Source organism: Anolis carolinensis, chromosome 3 (genome assembly GCF_035594765.1).
Source record: "Anolis carolinensis isolate JA03-04 chromosome 3, rAnoCar3.1.pri, whole genome shotgun sequence".
Classification (NCBI taxonomy): Eukaryota; Metazoa; Chordata; class Lepidosauria; order Squamata; family Dactyloidae; genus Anolis; species Anolis carolinensis.
The window spans coordinates 39,557,401-39,578,036 of NC_085843.1; the positions used below are offsets into that span (position 1 = coordinate 39,557,401).

General features: G+C 41.9%; 1 protein-coding gene across 2 annotated transcripts in view; it reads left to right on the forward strand.

The window, feature by feature from the left end:
* Window positions 1–20,636, forward strand: part of lsamp (limbic system associated membrane protein) — a 606,975-nt gene that overhangs the window by 286,383 nt on the left and 299,956 nt on the right. The window lies entirely within an intron of this gene.

Sequence of the window (20,636 nt, forward strand, 5' to 3'; positions counted from 1 at the left end):
AAGGCCCCTCCCAAACTGGGGCCCTCTCCCCGAGGCGCGAGGTCGTGGTTTGGTGGGATAGGTCTGATGAAAGCGACGGGTTAGATCAGGAGCATGGACTGTGGAGGCGTCTTCCCAAGAGCGTTCCTCAGGGCCAAAACCCACCCAGTCAATGAGATATTGTAGGCGGCGGCGGTGAAAGCGAGAATCCAAAATGTCCTCAACCTCGAACTCCTCCTCCCCATTCATCAAAACAGGAGGGGGGGCCGGTTGGTCTGTATCAGGTCGCACACCATCCGCCGGAAGGAGCAGGGAACGGTGAAACACTGGGTGAATGCGCATTGAACGCGGAAGTTGGAGTTTGAAAGTCACGGGGTTTAATTGCGCCACCACTGGATAGGGACCAATGAAACGGGCATCTAACTTCCGGCAAGGGCGGTGGGAGGGCAGAAAGCGAGTGGACAGGAAAACCCGATCTCCTACCTTGATTTCGGGGCCCGGCTGGCGATGTTTGTCAGCGTGGCGTTTATAGTCCTCCTTGGCTTGATCCAGTTGCTGGAGCAAAAGTTGTTGCACCGCTGTGAGTTCCTGCAGCCAATCCTCTGCTGCGGGAACCTCTGAAGTTTCAATGACAGGGGGGAAGAAACGTGGATGGAAGCCGTAGTTTGCAAAGAACGGCGTTTCTTTTGTAGAAGCTTGAACTCCATTGTTGTAGGCAAACTCAGACAGTGGTAACAGAGAAGCCCAATTGTCCTGTTGATAGTTTACATAACAGCGAAGATACTGCTCCAAAGTGGCATTGGTGCGCTCCGTTTGCCCATCTGTTTGGGGATGATGAGCTGAAGATAAGCGAGAGTCTATGCCCAATAGTTTTTGTAGTGCCTTCCAAAAACGAGAGGTGAATTGAGATCCACGGTCTGTGACTAAACTCTTGGGCAATCCATGTAGTCTGAAAACATGTTGAAGGAATAGATCCGCAGTTTCCTTGGCCGTGGGGAGGCCTTCGCAGGGAATGAAATGGGCTAACTTGGTGAATAGGTCCACCACCACTAAGATCGTGGTGAATCCACAGGAAGGTGGTAGGTCAGTGATGAAATCCGCGGAAATTATTTCCCATGGGCGAGATGGGGTAGGAAGGGGGTGTAAAAGCCCTGAGGGCTTCTCCCTTCGTATCTTGGAGCGCTGGCATACTGGGCAGGTGTTGACATATTTTTCCACATCCTTGCGGATCTTGGGCCACCAAAAATCCCTTAGGATCAAATGCATAGTTTTAAATAGTCCGAAGTGTCCTGCTGGTTTGCAGTCATGACACAGACGAAGCGCTTTTTCCCTGCCCGGTCCGGGTGGGATATAAACATGATTTCTATAGCAGAGCAGCCCATCTTTAAGCGAAAAGGGAAAATGCAGACCTTGGCGAAGTTGGTCCTGCGCCCAGGCATCTGCTTGCTGACTAGCCCTGATTTCTTGAGCACAGATGGGTCCTGGAGTAGGGGAAGTTGAACCAATGGGAATGGATTTGGTGTTCCCCACCGTGAGCGTGGCAAAGTTCTCAGGTTGTAGCAGTTGGGATTCAAAGGTCTCCTTGCGTCCTGCAGCGTATTCCGGTTTACGTGACAGGGCGTCTGCTTGCTTGGTTTGGGCTGGGGTCACATAATGGATCTGGAAGTTGAAACGTTCAAAGAATAAAGCCCAACGTTGCTGCCTCTGATTTAGTTTGCGGGCAGTTCTTAGATGTTCTAGATTACGATGATCAGTGTGGACTTCAATGGGAAATTTGGCCCCTTCTAGCCAATGTCTCCAAGTTTCAAAGGCTGCCTTTATGGCCAGTAGTTCTTTTTCCCAAATGGTGTAATTCCTCTCTGGTGTGGTTAGTTGACGAGAATAAAAGGCACAGGGGTGGAGGTGATCTCCCACCGGTTGTAAGAGTACAGCCCCAATTGCCACATCAGAGGCGTCCGCTTGCACCACAAAAGGGGTTCCAGGATTTGGGTGCTGTAGAATTGGCTGGGAGGTGAATAGTTTCTTTAGTTGCTGGAACCCTTTCTCTGCTTGATCAGTCCAGCGGAAAGGCTGCTTTCCACGGATGCAGCTAGTGATGGGGTCGGACCAGCGGGCAAAATCTGGAATGAACTTGCGGTAGTAGTTCGCGAACCCCAAGAAACGCTGCACCTCTTTCTTGTTAGTTGGCGCCCGCCATTCCAATACTGCTGAAACTTTGGCTGGATCCATGGAAAGCCCTAGAGGCGAGATGCGGTAACCAAGGAAATCTACCTCTTGTAGATCAAAAGCGCATTTTTCCAGCTTGGCATAAAGTCCATGATCCCGCAATCGTTGTAACACCATTTTGACGTGGTTCTCATGTTCTGATTGTGATCTGGAAAACACCAAAAAATCGTCCAGGTAGATTATCAAGAACCTGTCTAGATAGTCCTGAAAAATGTCATTGACAAAATGCTGGAACGTTGCGGGGGCTCCGCATAAACCGAAATTCATAACTCGGGACTCAAATAATCCGAATTTGGTCTGGAAGGCGGTCTTCCACTCGTCCCCTTCCCTGATGCGAACTAAGTTGTAAGCCCCCCGAAGATCCAGCTTGGTGTAAACCTTGGCTCCTCGAAGCCGATCCAGTAGATCCGAGATTAAGGGCAGGGGATAGCTGTTCCGCTTGGTGATATTGTTCAATGCTCTGTAGTCCACCACCAAGCGTAGTTCCCCTGACTTCTTCTTCACAAACATCACTGGGGAGGCGGCTGGGGATTGAGAGGGTCTGATGAATCCCTTGCGAAGGTTTGTCTCTAGGAATTCCCTGAGAGCTTCTTGCTCTGGTTCAGTCAGGGAGTAGAGATGCCCTCGCGGGATCGGGGCCCCCTCCACCAAGTCAATGGCACAGTCATAAGGTCTATGTGGGGGTAATTTTTCGGCTTCTTTCTCATTGAATACATCCCAATACTCGGAGTACTTCTTTGGCAAGGTGATGATGGGCTCGGTGTCTGTGGCATGGCATACCTTGGCTACGAGGCAATGGTTTTGGCAATACGGTGAAGCAAACTGCAGTTCTCTGTTGGACCAGGAGATGTTAGGGTCGTGGAGAGTCAGCCATGGAATTCCCAAAATCACAGGGAAATGGGGGACCTCGGTAACAAAGAAGGAAATCTCTTCCATATGTTCCCTTATCCACATCCTGGTGGGTTCCGACCACTGACTTACGGGGCCCGTCTTGAGGGGACGGCCGTCTATGGCTTGCACCACACGGGCATTCTTGAAATCATGATATTGTAATCCCAGAGAGTCGGCATACTCTCTATCGATGAAATTGTTGGTAGCTCCAGAGTCTATCATGGCGTGGATCATGACGGGTCCCCTTTTTGCTGACCATAATGTGACCACGAGAAGGAACAGGACCCCGGTTGGCGGCTCTTGGATGGATTTTTTGACCGGGTTGGCGAGCCTCTCTACACCCGGTCGTTGGCTTCCCCCGCCGGCTGTGTGCCAGTCGGCTCAGACGCCTTCGTCTCCGTGGAGGACGCCGCCGCAAGACGGGCGGCAGGCTTCCCTTTGGCTGGGCACTCTCTGGCGAAGTGGCCCCCGTTCCCGCAGTACCAGCAGAGGTTTAAGCGTTGACGACGGGCCTTCTCGGCGGCATCTAGTCTGGGACGCACATTGCCCAACTGCATCGGCACCTCCTCGCCTCCTCTGGGGTATGGGGTTGGCGGTGGGGGTCTCCACACCGGACGTGGCTGCACGCTGGCGGGAGCGGGGGGTTTTGCCCCGGCTCTACTGCCCTGGCCTCGAACCCACTGTTTCCTGTTGGCAATCATGACTTCAGCCCGTAAACATTGATCAATGAGTGCCTCGAGGGTCTGGGGAGGATCCACCTTGGAGATTTCTTCCAGCATTTCAATGTTGAGACCCTCCCGGAATTGTCCCCTGAGGGCTACATCGTTCCAGCCGGTGTTGTGGGCCAGCACTCGGAACTCGGCTATATACTGAGACATAGGTCTGTCTCCTTGGAAAAGGCGACAGAGTTTGTGACCGGCTGCCTCCAAATTGTCCTCGATTCCCCAAGTCTCCTTGAGGTGGTCCAAGAAGTGTTGCGCTGATCTTAGGTGTGGAGAGACTTGGTCGAACAGTGCCGTCGCCCAGCTGGCCGCTGGCCCGTCTAGAAGACTGTAAACCCATGCCACTTTGATGTCTTCTTGGGGAAACTCGGCAGCACGGGCCTCCAGATAAGCTTGACATTGGCGACGGAAGACATGAACCTTAGAAGCTTCTCCAGTAAACTTGGTTGGCAACGCCATGGCCGGAAGACGAACTCCGCGTTCCTTCAAACCCCTTATTTCTCCATCCTGTGCATTGAGCTTATCACGGATTCGGTCCACCTCTTCCTTGTCGATGGTGTAGGTAATCGGCTGGCCGCTCGGCCCAGGTACGACTCCGGTAGACATTCTGGCCGAGGTTAATTGGTGCTTAGGGTGGCGGAGTCAAACTGTCACGACCCAGGCTGCAGAGCACCAATAACCATACACAGAGGCCAGAATCTATCTAATATCTTTATTGAAGGAATATATAAAGTTAATAAAAACAAGTGTAGAAAATAGTTCAGAATTAGACCTTTCAGGAAAGGTCAGAATTAGTCCAAAAAAGCAATGTCCAATAAAAAATATTAAGGTCCAAAGTTGTAATCCAATAACCGAAACACTCACTTTGCCAAGCAAAGTGAGGGGAGATGACAAGGTCCTTTAGTCCATGAAACTTGAGCGAGGCTAGGAAATAACTTGATTCTTGAAACAAGGCTTGAACGTGGAACAAGGTAACTAAGAACAAGAACAAGGTCCGTGGAATAACTTGATAAATCCGTGGAACAAGGCAAGGATTGATCCTGGGAAACAAGGCAAAGTCCGTAGATAAACAAAGGCTGGGAAGCAAGGCGAAGGCTGGATAGCTAGGCAAGGCTTGAGCAGGAGCGAGGCTTGAATCGGAGCGCGCTGTCCAGACACAACTCGCTCCGTAGGCTGACGAATTGACTCCGCGAAGTTACTACGCGGGTAAAACACCTAAATAGAGTCTAGCTTTCCCGCCGAAGCAGTTCTCTGGGAATCAGAACCGAAAGCTAACTCTGAGACCAGATGTGAGACTCCCCAAAGATTCTCACGAGAAGCAGTCTTAATTGGCCACATTCTTAGCTGCAATCCTTGCACTCCTGCGCGAAGCTGAATCCAAACTTCTCTGTTGTTTACAAAACTCCCGGCGCAAGAATACGGGAGAAGTAGGCTCTGGGCTTGTTTGACATACTTCTGGGAGACAACTTTCTTGCAGGTGCAAGGTTCCCAGATCTGCCTGGGAAAGATCTGGCTGAGAGGAATCCAGTTCAGACTGGGAAGGTAAAAAACCCAAGTTTTCATCTTCATCAGGAATTACAATGTCCTGAGCAGGACTACAAGGCCCATGGGTCATCACACTATTTCACCATAGAATACAGTATACCTTTCTTTACCTCTAGCCACATATCCCTTTTATTGTTTTGAATGGCTGCCAGTAGCTTCTGCTTTGTTTTCCAGCAAGCCTCAATATCAGCCTCCCTCTTCCATGTCATGACAGCAATAGTGCTTCTTTTATTGTGCCAGCAGCAACTCAGCAGTGACCAAGGCTGATGAGAAGAGAAAAACATTCAGGTGTTGAAACATTTCCTGTTGCTTGTGCTCAGAGTGATAAGATCTTGGTCAAGATGTAGATGCTCAGTCTTGGTAGGATAGTAAAGAACCCACTGCCTTTCACTTACACAGTTCATGTGCACCCTGTCAGTTTAGGTGAGTTATAAGGTGGGAGTTCCTAATCTATTAACCACCACAGAGGCTGAGACACAGCTGAATATGGTAGCAGATTTATAGAAAAAAGTTACTAGTGCAATACATCTGCTTGTGACTCATGGCAATGGTTTACCACCAGCTTTTCTGATCTTGCAGGGCCACTATGTTTCTTAAATGTTTATGCCTGGTAGTAGGCTCATTTGGGCAGCTTTCCTCATTAGAGCATCCCTTTGCCTGGTAATTCTATAGCTGCTGTCTTCTATGAATCTCAAAAAACCATCCATGTAATTGTGCCACTAACCACAACACAAAAAAGGTTTTCTGTATACACCTGAACACTACATGAGAAATAGTTTTGATAGCATTATGCATAAAATGTTGCATAAATGTTTATTTTTAATATGTGTACAGTTGCTATTCTACATACTCAGTGACTTGCAAATCTTGGCATGTTGTATATATGACAGTATGTATGCCCATATTCTTGAGATTATTTTTGGGAAGGAAATGTGTTGGCACAGGAAGATGAAACAACCTTCATTTGCGGGTTGCCTGAGAAGCAAACCCGTTAATGTCATCTGTCGGTGTGTATCATCTTTGATGAATTAATTTTGGATGCTAAGCTTTGCTTTGCTGATGTCATTCATCATTTATAATTCCTATGTTTGTAGGATGGTGTTTGGGCAGAGGAGAAAGTCAGCAGGAGGCTCTGAATGCGTTCTTGCTTGCTCTCAGCTCCCCTCCCTCCCATTGCCTCACCCATTCAATGTTTCTGTCTTGCCCACCATTATCCTTCCTTTCCTCCCAACATCTTTCAGAGTTTCTCTTTGCATAACTAATATTTCACGTTAGCTAATTCTTCAGTGACTGCATCAGGGGTGCCTTGATATTTCTCACCTCCTCCTCATTCTCTCTGATCTGTTACTGTTTTCCTCCATCTGCCTGATTGTCATCTTGCATTTTATCTGGGTTTAAGGACGCCAGGTGCTGCAATTCTCTGATATAGTGCGGAATGCTTCAGATTGCCTGGGCAGACTTGATAATTAGCAGCATGTAGGGTTTCCATCCAATGTATTTTTCTTTTCTTTTACCTCTTTTATTCAGTGAAGGTGTCATATGGCCTTCAAAAACAACCTCCTTCCATGCCCGCTCCAAATTATGACTTAAAATTCAAGATTGTTTTAAAAAGAAAAACCCGAGAGTTTCCAGAATGGACCTGTTGTTTAAATTATTAAATATTGTGCAACCCAATTCTATTCAGGTTTACTCAGGCAAAAGTCCAGCTGTGTTCAAAGAGGCAGCTTACTCCCAGGCACATGACAAAGCACTGCAGCCTGATTTTTGCAGTCACAATCATATTCATCTTTGCAAACTCTGAGAAGAAACATAACAAAGTTTGTCCAGTTGTTAATATTTATAAGCAACCTTCCTACCACAAAGGTGATGTAATGATTACTATGACTCTGGCTTTAAGTATGGGGAATAACACTCTGTTATATTTTCCCCAAGGAAACACAAATGAAATTATGAAGGTTCAGGAATTTTGATCTCAAGAAGCTTTTTTTTTACTTTATGTTTTAGAACTCTATTGACTATAGTACAACAGAGTCTATTTCAGATATAACATTTTCCCTACAGATATATAAGCAAAGGTGGGGTTGTGGGCATATGAAAACACATCTGGAAAATAACAAGTGTCTAATAATACTTACATATTCATAACTATTTGGTATTCATGTTTATGATTGTAGTATCATTACCATAATCTTAAATCCACTCCACCCAAACCTACTTAAACAGCCAGCAGATGCACAAAGTAATGGAATTCTGTTTAGATGGCAGTTGAGGAACCATAGGATGAAGTTTCCAGCCCCCTAATGCTAGTGATGTGCTATGTGGCAATCAGAAATAGGAGTCCTGTTGTGAATCCTCATCATACTGCAGCTCACTGGCAGGAGGAAGCTGGAAATATCATCCTGTAGTGCCCTGGTTGCCGGCAAAACAGATACCTCTGTCACTCTGTGTGGCTACTAGCTGTGAAGACAGGTTTGATGAGTTAGATTGGGAGACATATGTAGTTGCACATTCATGTCTATGTTTCTGATATAGATTGACTTCTTTTTCAAATAACAATATATCCTCTTGGTTATTTTTAGGAACTATGGATATTACAAGTGGATGGCATGGGATGCAAACCGTATTTTCCTCTCCTCTTTTCCACCATGTCATTTCTGCCCTGCCCTGCCCTGCCCTGCCAAATTCTGAATTACAACAGCATGAAAGATCAGTATGAGCTATTGCTTAATGTTGTGGATTGGATCCAGAGTAATCCACCACAATAAAACAGATTTATGAGTGATCAAGATGAGATGAAGCTAGTGCTGCAAGTAAACTTTATTTATAAATAGTGCATGTAGCAGGTGTTTCCCTAGCAGTTAAAATCATCTACATGTCCTGATAAGAAATCAAAATCCCTTCACTACAGATGGTGGGTTATGGTCCCTAAACAGCAGACTATTCAAGGGAAACAAGACTGGTGTGTATGCCTGCCAAAATATAGGTGTTGGCCCAAGGAGCTACACAAAGAAATTCCTTCTGCACAAGTTCAACCTGTCTCCTCCTTCCCTTTTCAAAATTTGGACAGATATCTATAGAGAGCTAAGTATATTCCTGTGCATAATTCCAGATTCAGCAGAATATTCTGACAAGAAAGCAGGTGCTGATCTTATTCCCTTATGCCCTAGAATGCCCTGCCAGAATAACTGTGATGCCAATTCTAGCATGTACAAAATAACTCCTTCCATGTTGCTGCACAGTGGTGAAGTATATGTCTCGGATGCTGGGAACTACTGCAGCCCCTTGGTAGCAAATGCTACATTCACAACATTTGAGTCGTGAGTTTTTATTTCTCCACTGAGTCAAGGTACACACCCATCATTGTAAAATAATTTGAAGGTGCAGTTACGCAGCAAAAATACAAAAAGCCTTCCACATTTTCTGGCGTCAGGGGTACAGCATCCCTACAAAAGTAGAAAAACCATGAATGGAGAAAATACTAATTATTTTCACCTGAATGAATACCGCTTTGTGAACCCCAAGATCATTCAGCAAAACATTATTGTCAATGTCCACCTGAGGTTGATCATAGAAACCCAGTGGTGAACCTAGAAATGCCAATAGAAGTGTTCTCTCTAAGAATCTCTAGGACTTCCAGCTCTACTTCCGGTGAAGGTTGATCATGATAGAGCCACACCATAGGATTGGATCTAGGTATCCCTAAAGAGAACATATTAATCAAATTCAAATAAGCCAATGCCACAGATGTGGACTGCCTTTTTAATTCTTTCAATAAAAGTTTTAAAAGTTATAAATGCTAGTTACGTGGTTATTCTGTACTTTTACTGGTGGGAAGAAATAATTAATTTCTGGTACTTGTTTGGAAGTACTGTACATATCTCCAAGTTCTTACTTCCTCTTCAATGTTTAACTTGTGTATCACCTAACCTATACAGTGATTGCCACTATATTTATTTGATATTAAATACAGTATTTTCCTTTAATCAATTAATAATGACTGCACATTTATATATGTATTTGGCTTAATGGTGACCTTGCTTTCACTATTCATTTCTTCCTTTCATGTTCCAAGTCTTATGAAATTGATAGCATTTATTCCAAAACTTTGTTTGCCCTTATCATTGCATTATAGACAAACAGTCAGGGTATACTAAAACTGAAAGAGAAGATGCTTCAAATGTTTTTGAAAATTCAAACTGGAGTCACTAAACAAGTGCAGAAATAGCACGCTATTTCCCTGTTGGATGTACAATTGCCAATCTAGATCACATGTTTTCACTGAAAAGAGAAAAATCAATGGTGAGGTAATATTTTGGACAGCTACCTGTTGGGAATGCTCTAGCTGGAGATCTTGTATTGTAAAGGGCCCCTTCCAACTCTATGATTCTATCAGGATAATGGATTCAGCTGATGTGATAGAAGTTGATTGTGATTCCAAGATCATTCAAGATAAATGTGAGTTTCCAAAGTAGATTGAAAATGGAAACGAATAAATCCTCTGTTGATCTAAAAATCAGAAGGAATCTATGCTTCATTTTCAGTGAGACTATGTCCATGCAGAGAGTGAGATTGATTGGAGCTATCTGTGGAGGGTATATGGTAGGTGTATAAACAACCCAAATCAAAGTGTTTTATGTTCAGCCTAGCAGAGGCCAGGCAAGCACAAGTAGAAGATATGTTCATGTCACCTACATGAACCATGTTGGAATGAGCTGCTCTGTTATCAGAGAGAAAGCTTATCTACAGGTAATATATCTCACCACACAATAAGCAGAGTGTGGTGGGATATATATGGTTTGCTGATAGAAGTACAGGCTGCTGCAATTAGATTGACCCTCACATATATTAGGAGGGCAGAAAAAACTTCAGGCCTGTTCACACATCACCTTTTCTATAAATACGAGCAGGCGTTACTCATGTTTATAGCACAGACTTGTGTGAACAAGTGTATTGCGTGAATTCAGTTAATAGGACTGTGGCTGTTATAAAATGCTATTTGTGTTATTTGATTGGTTGATTGAGTATATAAATCATATTGTTTATCAGACCACCCAAGGCAATGTAAAACAAATATATATTCTATTAAACTCCTCATAAAACCAAGGAACACAGAAGTAAAGCAACAACATCAATAACCCATAGAGTAAAATTGTAAGACATAATTATAAATAAAAATTGAACAGCAATGTTTTGACATTATATACAATTCAAAGTCTAATGGAATGGAACTGTCTTTACTAAAAATAGAGTCGGGAGGGAGACCAGCTCAACTGCTTTGGGAAGGAGTTCCAGAAACAAGGATGTTGGTACTTTTTTAAAATGAGGTAAAGACATAGAAAAAGGACAGCAGCAATTATAGATTTGATATTGGGAATCATGTAGTAATGTAAAATCATAATGAAAGAAACTCTCAAGAGAAATGTTAAGAGCACAATAAGTTATAGCTAGCTTGAAAGCCAAACCAGGAAACAACACATTGTTTTCTTTATAAAAAATGGAAGGTTGATGGATTCACTCCACATCTTACCTTGAGGACAGCTGTGCTCTGAAACAGTTTTATTTTATAAAACAATATTAAACACTGTGTGGCTACAGTATTGTAGTAATGGTGATAATACAGAACTATTTAATCTTCTCTTTCTCTGTGAAATCAGAGGAACAACTGAGAATTTCAGTTTCATCCTTGGGTGAAACTTTGGTGGGGAATCAGCATAGTGTAGTGATTTGAGCACTGGATTACTGCTCTGAAAACTAGGGTTTGAATTGCTTCTCAGCCACTTTGAGTCTCCTTTATGGGCACTCACTGTTGACAGTTTCAACAAACATGTTGACCCTGTGTAAATTGTGCCCGGGGATCGCATTGGTGTGAAATTAATTTGGGACAAGGCAAAGTTTTCATGCTTTGTGTTGTCGAAGGCTTTCATGGCCCAAATCACAGGGTTGTTGTGTGTTTTCCGGGCTGTATGGCCATGTTCCAGAAGTATTCTCTCCTGACATTTCACCCACATCTATGGCAGACATCCTCAGAGGTTGTTAGGATGCCTGCCATATATGTGGGTGAAACATCAGGAGAGAATACTTCTGGAACATGGCCATACAGCCCGGAAAACACACAACAACCCTGTTTTCATGCTTTGCCCCAAATTAATTTGCTTTTACCTGAAGCATTGTTTGGACTCAAGGTCTCTAGCAGTTCATTTTTCTGATCTCTGTGAAGATCCTACGGATGTTTTCCCTGAGCTTTCAACAGTCCAAACACCGACAGATGGCTAATTCTGAAGCATAAAACTAACTTGCCCTATATTCTGGACCCAGTATAAGTCCAGAAATTTAGTCAAAAAATCAATCCCAAAAACCTGGATTGGCTTATCCATGGGGCAATGTGAGTACTGTACCTTAACTCTTATTATAAAAGAGGAACCATCCCCTTCTCTGAGTTGAGTAGTGAAAAACAGCTCATTCTGGAACAACCTAAAAGAAGCACCAACCCCTCTTTGCCATAGTACAACTTCTGGCCCTTTTCAATGTCTGGGCATAGAAATTGAGGTGGTGACATAGGGCAACTGGCCTGTGGAGGCAATATTGGTGTATTCCCCTTTCTAAGGAATGAACTTTGACTTATCCATGGGCAATATCAAAGTTCGGTGTGAAATCCTAAATACTGCCCTCGGCTTATACATGAAATCAACGTATACATAAGCATATACTATATACAGCATCAGGATGGATCTTACTGTCTGACTCCAATACAGAATACTAATATGGCTTCCGGAATCTACACATGACATACTAAAAAAAAAGAGTTGTGGATTCTTGTTTTCATTTCCTTTTAAATGAAATTCTACATTCAATCACCCAGGAAAGGAAAAATGAGTAAAATAAGAAGCCTCAATAAAAGCCTTCTTTCTATAGTTTGCTACAATGGTTTGTCTCACCTGCTCCGTGCCTCTAACCTCACCCCTGCCCCAATCTGTATTGTGTCAGGCAACAGCATTTCCTTTCTGGGATAATACCTCATAACACATTAGAGAATTTGCCTGGCTTGTTTACACTTGCTACTGGGGAGACAAGTGTTGTTTTGTGTTGAACAGACAGCATTTGATCCCATTTTATTTCCACTCCTGCCATTTTGCTTCTGGCACCAAAGGTAGCAGGGGGCTGCATTGGGTGGCAAGGGAAGTTGTTAGCAGAATCCTGCAAACGCTTGTGAAATGCCAAGATTACAGCTGGCTCATCAGCACTTGTGGCGGTGCGATTCTTAAGGGAAAGCAGGCTTTGTGTGGAGGCATAAGCAGTTGCAGCGCTCTCAGAAGGAGGCAGCTTGTGCTCATAAGAGAAGAGTGCACTGCATTCACTCCAGACTTCTTTTAATGCATTTTCAATCCTGCTTTCTTTTGTTGCAAAGACTTGGAGTGTGGTTTAGAAAAGAGGAAGGAAAAAATAACGGAAGTATACTTCCCAGTTCTACCTATTTATTATATATAGGATCAAGTGCCCATTATGACAAGCACATTTAACACTAGTCCCATTCAAGTTTTCGAAAAGTATTCACCAAATGCACAAGAGGAGAACATTCTATCTCTCCTTTACCCTCTCCCCATTTCCATTGCCCTTGACACATGAGACCGAGACCCCTTCCACACAGCTGTATAAAATCCACATTGAACTGGTTTATATGGCAGTGTGGACTCAGATAATCCACTTTTGTGGATTATCTGCCTTGATATTTTGGGTTATATGGCTGTGTGAAAGGGCTGAGGGAGAGGGGGGGGAGAGAGGGAGAGAGAGATGAGCCTCTGTCACTGAAGCTTTATAGTCAGCCCTTCACATTTACTAGGGTTAGGGGCACAGGACCACCATGAAAGTAAAAAACATGAATAAATAAATTGCTGGTGTTTTACCTGAGAGAAAATCTCTCTAGTAATTTCTAGGTCTTATCTTTAGGCTCTAATCTGGCCATAGAGGTGCCACATTGGAGGATCTAGAGATTCCTAGACAGGTGTCCTCTCTAGAACTCTAGATCCCCCAGCAATACTGTTGATCATAAATTCACACTGGAGGACCTAGAGATTCCTAGCGATACTGTTTTAAATCAAATCTGTGAATAATCAAATCTGCAAAAATCAAAACTGCAAATGTGGAAGGACAACTGTACATGATTTGGAATCTTGCTTTTTTTCAGAGTTCTTGGTGACTTGGAGACTGTGTACAGATTCAAGAAGCTAGTTGCTTTTGAGGGGAAATTGTAATAAGTTTGGTACTCTCTTCTTTTTTGCACACATGTTTTAAAATACTTAATTGGTTTTGTTTCTTGAACTGATTCTTAGTAACTGAGCAACCCTATTTATTAACCTGTTCATTGGTCCCTCTTAGAGGAAGCAAGAAGTCAGACTTTGGCCGCCACTCCTCCTGTTCCTGGAAATCGTGTTTGTTTTTCCAATTTGTTGTCATTATTGGCAACATGATTCTTCTTGACAGTATACACATCTGTTTGCCAGAGGAATGAAGAGGAATGTGTGTTGAAAAAACTGGCTGGAGCTATAGATACAACACGGAACTGACTTAATATAATTTCCCTAGAATTTGTAAAGGAGAAGATATAAAACAATAATGCATACAGAATGAAAAAAGTGCTGAAGGGGAAAGATTGTTTGTCAGAGTGGGGTACGTTCTGGATTTGGAGCATAAGTCGTCATAATTACTTTTGAATGATGCACTGAAAGATGCACATTGATTCCATCAGTAAAATGCATATTAACAGTTTTAAAGTGTAAAGTGTAATAGGTTAACTTTTCTAAGGGTGCATCTACTCTGTAGAACTAATTTGATGACACTTTAACTGTCATATCTCAATACTATAAATCCTGGAAATTGTAGTATGGTGAGGCACCAGCACTCTTTGGTAGGGAAGATAAAGACTAAAAATCCCATGATACCATGGCATTGACTCATGGCAGATGAAATGGTGCCAAACTGGATTAATTCTGGAGTGTAAATGCATTCCAAATAATCTACAATGTAGGTACCATCTTTTTTACAAAAAGGAAAATGGAATTCTTTTTCGAACACAGATAAAAACTACAGGTGTGCTTACATTCAGGATGCAGTGTATTGCAAATGCCTGACCTCCCCACCTTCAGCCCCACCCTAGAAACTATTTGAAACCCTGCTGCCAAATACTTGTCTTATCTTTAGGCTCTAATCTTAACCCTTTTTGTCTCAAAATACACTTGTGTGAGTACAGCTGACAAAAGGTGAGAGAGCAACAGCCCTGGAGACTGGAGGCTTTTATTTAGTTATACAGAACAAGAAACACAGAGCAAGTGAAATGTCGCTTCTTATTCTGTTCATCATTAAAAAAAATATTGAAAGCTGGTTTTTAAACAAGCTTATGAAACTCTTCACAAGGCACAAAGCAAAAAATAAAACCTTTTAAAAATAATGAAACGGAAGTGTTATATGTCTGGACCTTGATGCCTATCTGGTTGAATCTGCCTGCTTTTTAGAAGAAAAGAACGCAAAAACGACCAGATTCCCCTACTTACAAATAGTAGACCCTTGATCAGAGAAAGGGCTAAAGGATCAGGTCTTTCAGAGACAAAAATATGCAGTGAAAATATAATGACTGGAGGGTATGGCTTCTGTCCCTTTCAAGCCAAATATGCCTCTGAGAACCCTGCTAATGCTAAAGTACCTTTAGGGCTGACCTACATATTTTACTGATCACATAAAAAAGAATAGCCATCACATAACTCCTGCTGTCAGCTTGTAATTGCTCTTGTGCATCCAGTTGTGAAAGGTGCTGAAGTTTTCTCTGAGTATCCTTTGAACTAGGAAGCTCTGTAAACTGTCTGTAATATAGTTTGTCATCTAAGGAACTCATCAATGAGATGCCCTAATGTGGGTGACAGCAGGGGGATATGCTGGGCATCGTGGTGAATCCGGGGGGCAGCAGGGGAATCCGTCGCACCCCGCAGCTCCCACAGCGCCCCTTCTCCATCATAAGTGAGAAAGTATTGCTGCCCGACTTCCCCCCGTGCTGTCGTAGGATGCTTTCCCCACAGTTTGGGGACAGAGCTTTGCCAGAAGTAGCTGTTTGCCGTTTGATGAGATCCAGAGGGCTCCATCCCAAAACTGTGCTGAAAGCATCCTGCAATGGGTCAGTTTGTCCGTGTGATGAAGTGGTAGGTCATGCTTATGTTTTTGGGGTCATATTTATGTTTATTTGGGGATGATTGTCCAAATAAGGAAATTCCTACATCAGAGCTTTCAAAAAATTTGTTAGTAACACATTTTTAGACATGCATCCTTTTGTAATTCAGTTTTACTAGCAAACTGAGGGTTAAATCAACCTGTTATAAGAGGTATGAACACATACATAAATTATCATGATAAAATGGGTGGGAACATATCTCATGAAAACTTTTCATTTATATTTTTAATGAATGATTTATTGCTTACATAGATTCAGAGGTTTCTTGTGATGTTCACATGACATACCTACACACTGTAATCAACACACTAATGTGTTGTGAGAAAGTTTGGAAAGCTCTTCCCTACAAGTTCTATTATTCCTAATGACAATGGATTCCACCTATTATCTTTTTGTCCCTTAAGCTTCTAGTTCTTTAAGCTTCCGGTTTCTACTGTTACCACCCATTGCCTCTCCTCTTACCAAAGAAAGTCTAGGAAAGGGAGTATAACCACAAAGTATCCCACGTTTTTGGAGTACAGTCCCAATAAACCCTCTGTTGTCCCACTTTTTAGATGCTTTTAAAAAGTCCAAGGTTGTCATTCCTTTCTCTCACTTTTCTCTTTGTCCCCAGTTTACTTCATTTGCTGCAGATGGAGTTCAAACAGCAGAAGTAATCTGCAATTAATTTATTCAGCAGAAAGGAAGAAGGGATGAAATCTGGCCCTTCTCAGGACATTCGGGCAAAACCAAACTGCTGCAGCATCCCCTAGCTAGTGTGTCCTTCCTTACTAAGAATTTTTGCCATCTTGACCTGATATTTCTTGGCCATGAGTATCCCAATTTTCCTGTGAAATGATAAATGGTATGCAGGCCTTTGGAAATTGGCTACTTATAGGGAAAAGGCTTTTAATAGTGTGTTATTCTTTTTTCTTTTAAATAATTTTTATTCCTGATAATTTTATGAATAGTTTACTTATATTTTATTTTTGGATGATTTTACTAATGTGAGTTTTTATTGCTAAATATCTGTTTAATATTGGTATACCTCCTTGAATGTCAGGGCCAAGTGGGATATTTCTTGCAATATAGGGCACAAGGCAGCTTGAAATATGTAAATTGAAACAGAATACAGGCAGCCCCCAAGTTATGTACAAGATAGGTTCTTTAGGTTTGTTATTAAGTTGAATTTGTTTTTAAGTCAGAACAGGTACATTTTTAAGGATAACTCTGGCATATCTATCTATCTATCTATCTATCTATCATCATCATCTATCTATCTAACTCTATCTAAGCTTTGGATAGCATATAGAAGGGCTAATGCCCTGTGCCCCTATTCAGAAGATTTCACCTCAGTTTCTATCCTTGTGATAACTGGATTTTGAAAAAAAAAAAAAGGCTTGCTGTGGAAACAATGGTTGGTGATAAAGCTTTAGTAGACACCTTTTTATCATGATAACTCTTTCAGGAGTAAATTTCCCTTATGAGAGGTAGATTTCTCTCACTTCCTATTGTCTCACTTCTGTTTGTAATTATAATTTGTTTGGAAGTCAGATGTTTGTAACACGGGGACTGCCTGTACAGTTAAAACAAGGTATAATGCTAAATTTACAAACTATTACATTAACAATTTTGTTAAAAACATTAATTTGCAACCAGTTTAAAAGCAGTCAACATATCATAAGGTCAATAGAAAAAAAAAAGCAGTCAAAAGACCTTATGCAATGGGCAGTTAACCATCAAATGCCAGGGTAAATAAATACAACACCACTTTCACCATCCATGATTGAAATATTTCTCAAGTGAGGTATGTTTTCATCTCTTCCTTCTTGAAAAGGATATTCTCAATTAAAGAGCCAATGCTCTGGTTCAAATGCATATGGGTTGATAGTGCTGATATGGCTGCAGATTGATCAGTGTAATCATTTTGGGATACTTTGGAAGCCAAGAATGTCTGGAATGGATTCTGGTGGCATGGTTTAGGAAGAATATCTGCCCTATCCACAGGAATCTCAACATTCTTTTCCAGATAATCATTAAATCCAAATTCAATTGTAATTCAACCTTATCCAAATTAATTTGGACTTTGATTATTCCTCTCCAGACAAGTTCACATGACATTTCTATAGGTCAGGGCTATAACTATTCATCACATTACTGGTCAAAATCTGCATGGATAGCATCTATATTAGTGTGATACTTGGTTATTTTTTGCCTTCCTTGTCTGTTATTATTATACATAAACAGGCAAGGATGAATGTCTTGCCATACTGTATCTGTATAGTGTGGAAACAAATGCTCAAAAATTAAAGCAGCAGCAGCAATGCTAGTAATAATAGATAAGGCATAAAATCATAGTCATCATTATTTCATTTCGTTTCATTTATTTAGCTTCTGTCTCAGTGCATCCCAAAGGCTTTGTGTGACTTACAACAAATAATTAAAATTTATATTAAAATAGGGGAAACAACAACAACATTTTTCTCTTTTTCTTTCCTTAGTGGGAGAGGAAGGACTAAACTCCCAATGGCTTTCCTCTTTTGGCTGCTGACATGGGCCAAAATGTGCTCCAAAATTTTATTTTTTTAAAAAAGAAGGATTGAATGTTCAGGGAATCTCAATATGTAGAGAAAGCAATGTTTTTTTTTTATAGGAGCACTCAAATTGAATAATGTGTTTTGAGTACAACATATTCTTTCTTGGAGGCAATATTTTGAAAGGAATTTTGGTTGGACTCAAGTTTTCCGGTGAAAGCATGCACATACCCCAGGACTCACTATGAAACACACTTTGCCTCAGGAATTCACAGAGGTTCTAGGCTTCTAGTGCATTTCAGAGCAATAAAATATGCAAAAACAATATATACATTTTCTAAAATAAAGTGAATGACAAAATGTACATAATCTCAAAATATGAAAAACACATGTTAATAATCGGGAAAATGCATACCAAGAGGGCATATATTAGGAAAATGCACAGAAAAAAGACAGACTTTAGGTAACATGAGTGTCTGCGTATGTGTGCCTTCAAGTCACTTGCCAATGTATGGCAACCCCAGGAATTTCATAGGGTTTTCCTTGACAAGGAACACTCAGAAGTGGTTGTGCTAGTTATTTCCTGTGAAATACAGCCTACAGCACCTGGTTTTCATAAGCAATCTTTCATCCAAGTAGTGCCTTTAGCTCCTTAATCAGTAAAAAAAACCAAACCTCTCCTTTTTAAAAACATGCCTCCTTGTAAGCTCTTTCAGTCCTATTGCTTCTTTTCTGCAGGTACTAACTGATTAATCTTTGACTCATATTAGCAATGAACCTGTTGTCCTATTATGTTCATGAGGGTTTATGTGTTGCCTGTGGACTCATGGAAACCCCATGAATTCCATATTGTTTTCTTCAGCAAGGTGTACTCAGAAGTGGTTCCACCAGTCCCTTCGTCTGAAATCTAGTCTACAGCATACATTGGTAGTCTCCCACTCAAGTACAAAACCTGATTAGCTTCAAGGATTGCTCGTGATCTCTGAAAATATAGAGAAATATTAAAGTGCAGTCTTGTTTGAAAATAAAATTATATAGTGGAGACAGCATCCAACCCAAATTTGTTGAAGATGAGCCAGCATCTAACAGTTATTCCAGATTAATTAATCTGGAGTAAAACTCCATGGGGTTGTGTGTATACACTCTCTTGGGTTGATTTCATCATTTAGATACAGCTGGTCTGACTTTGTGAGAGCTTCTTTATGCTCTCACATAAAAGGACTGAATGACTAATGTAGCCTGCAAGGGCTGTCAGTCCATCCTTGAGCTAGCAGACACCCCACTGTTATTGACAGCTGCAACTAGGGACATGCCAGGTGGCAATCCATATTGTGTGGTGCTGTTGTGCCCTCCTTCCTAACCCAATCTCCCCCTCACCTCTGTCATCTGGTTTTCTCAGCATGTTAAGCAACCAATATGGAACTGGTAAAATCTCTACAGAATTATTTCACTGTTTGGGCAACTGACATAGGATGAAGATTTGATGTTGGCTGGAGGGCAGGCAGCATCTAGTTTTCAGAAGAAGATAAAAGCTGTGTGTGGTGGGTGGGTGGAGGATAAACAGCCCACAAATTTAATGCCAAAAGGAGCTGGTGAGAGCTGGGGCTAGCGAGCAAATGCATAATGTAACAGCTGCATTCCTGAACAAACTGAAAATACAGTTCACTGCCCTGACCCTCACTCTTTAAGCTGGCAGGGGGCTGGGAATATTTTAAGTCTGTTCAGCATCCAGCATTTGGTACATGAGAGAGAGAGAGAGAGAGAGAGAGAGAGAGAGAGAGAGAGAGAGAGAGAGAGAGAGAGAGAGAGAGAGAGAGAGAGACCTAAAAAGCATTTCACTATATATCCACACCATTTGTTATTTCAGAAGACATTTTGAAGCATGAAGACAAAAGCATATTAAAATGCTGAAAGATATTTGAAGCCTCTTCCATGTGGTAGAATCAAGATAGAAAAGCAGTCCTTTATTCATTTTGGGAAGATGGTCTTGACAACTGCATTACATAAAATGTCTAGTAACCTTCTCACACTATTAGGGCTCACCTGTAAACATTGCAGAAGAGAGCATGGTATCAATTTAAATAGTTTAGATTAAGGTTTCTCAACTGAGCAAGTTAATTAACAATGCAAATATTTTAGACAACATGATGTATGGCTAGCAAAATGAACAGCTGAGAATATGGTGTTTAACTGTTTCTTTGTGTATGAACATCATTGGGCAAAATCTCACTCTAGTTCCATATTCATTAAAATAGGCTTTTCTTTTGATTTCTTATCTAACATGTGACAGTTATGATGGCAAATTCAAAAATGACTGAGAAAGTACCTGGCAAACAAAGTATTGTTCCTGTGTGTCTTCAAGTCATATCTGATTTATGGTGGCCGTAAGGCAGTGGTTCTCAACCTGTGGGTCCGCAGATATTTTGGCCTTCAACTCCCAGAAATCCTAACAGCTAGTAAACTGGCTGGGATTTCTAGGGGTTGTAGGCCAAAACACCTGGGGACTCACAGGTTAAGAACCACTGCCCTAAGGCTAATCTGTCATGG